Genomic DNA, 1,668 nt, shown 5'->3' with positions numbered 1-1,668 from the left:
CGCGCCTTCCCCACTCTGACTCTCCTAAAGCACCGGCAGCGAGGTGTTAGTAACCATCCTCTGCTACCACAATTGTGAAAAACGCCAATCACTTGCTTTTAAAATTTTTAAAGTTTAATAGTAATAAAATGGTTATAAAATAGTAATACAATTAGAGTAATAATAATTTGGACTATTTGAATTAGGACAATATGACACAACAGAGACCAAGAGTTATGGACGTCCGGGTACCTTTTTCTGGGCAGTACGAGCCTGAAAAAGAACACCCATTAACAAAGGATTAACCCTTAAAAGCAATACCCTGTTGCATATTCATACACCTCATACATGATGCATAAATTCCATTCAAATACAGGATTCTGTCTGGTCATCGTCAACTTCTTCCTCTGAATCCTAACAGCGCCTTCGAGGTGGGAAGAAGTTTGTTTCTTCTGATAAGAGGGCAATAAATTCTTTTTCTCTGAAAGTTTTAGGTGTCCTCTGGCTGCTATCTCGCTGTGAGTCCTTCCTTTAAAAAAAGAAGCCTACATAGCATAGTTTCCATTTTAACATTTTTTATAACCTAAAACTATATTTAACACAGTACTAAAGAAAATTAATACAGCATTACTTTCTAACACAAGATATATAATATTCATTTTACTATTTGCGAAAAGCCAATCATAAAATACATGCATTTTTCACATACTGGGAGCAGCCACTGCCAGTGTAGGGACCCACTGATGTCCCCCTGAGGGCCATCTGCAGCTCGGCTTCGGAGCCCTGCCAGCTCCAAACATCCCCGCCAAAAAACCCCAAACACAGGCACCCCCCGAGATGGGCTAAAAATCAATTGTTTTCACTGGGACTTGAGTGGTTCTGAAGTGACAGATCTATCCCTGTTTGCTTTTGGACTGCAGAGAGACGGAGAAGAGAAAAAAAATTAAGGCCAAACCAAAAGGAGAAGCAGCCAGGTGTGTTCCCAACATGGATCACAGGGAATGTGGCTCACCAGGGCTGTGCCCAAAGTGCCTCCTGCAGTGGGGGATGGAGCTGGAGCAGCGCACCAAGCTCTTCCCGCACTCGGGGCCCTCACAGGGCTTCCCTTACCGGTGCCTCCATTGGTGTTTGGTCAAGTTAGAGCTCTGTAAGAAGCTCTTCCCACACTGGGGACACTCATAGGGCCTCTCCCCAGTGTAGATTCACCTGTGGGTGATGACGGTGGAGTTGTGCTTGAATCCCTTCCCGCAGTCGGGGCATTGGAAGGGCCTCTCCTCTCTGTGAATCCGATAGTGCTGGAAGAGACTGGAGCTGGTCTGAAACCTCTTCCTGCATTTATCACACTCGTAGGGCCGTTCCCCAGTGTGGGTCCTCTGGTGCTTGATCAGGCTGGAGCTCTGGCTGAAGCTCTTCCCACACTCCCCACACTCGTAGGGCCATTCTCCAATGTGGGACCTCTGGTGAACAATCAGGTCGGAGTTCCACCTGAAGCTCTTCCCACACTCCCCGCACTTGTGGGGCTTCTCCCCATCCTGGAGCTGCTCATGGAGGACCAGCTCCGAGCTCTGGCTCCATCTCCGGCCGCCTTCCCGGCCCAGGCTGGCTCTTTCCCCCTCACATCCCCGCCATCTGCGTTTGCAGCCCCTCCTCGTGCGGCATCTCCGGGCCTTTTCCTCCCCGTTGCCTTCC

General features: G+C 48.7%; 1 pseudogene; it reads right to left on the bottom strand.

Moving 5' to 3' along the window:
- Window positions 1-705: 705 nt before the first annotated feature.
- LOC102041667 overlaps window positions 706-1,668 on the bottom strand; it is a 3,296-nt pseudogene continuing 2,333 nt past the window's right edge.

This window comes from Geospiza fortis, unplaced genomic scaffold, assembly GCF_000277835.1.
Source record: "Geospiza fortis unplaced genomic scaffold, GeoFor_1.0 scaffold2407, whole genome shotgun sequence".
NCBI lineage: Eukaryota > Metazoa > Chordata > Aves > Passeriformes > Thraupidae > Geospiza > Geospiza fortis.
Note: the sequence above shows the minus strand (reverse complement) of the source record. Positions and strands in the feature narration are given on the sequence as shown.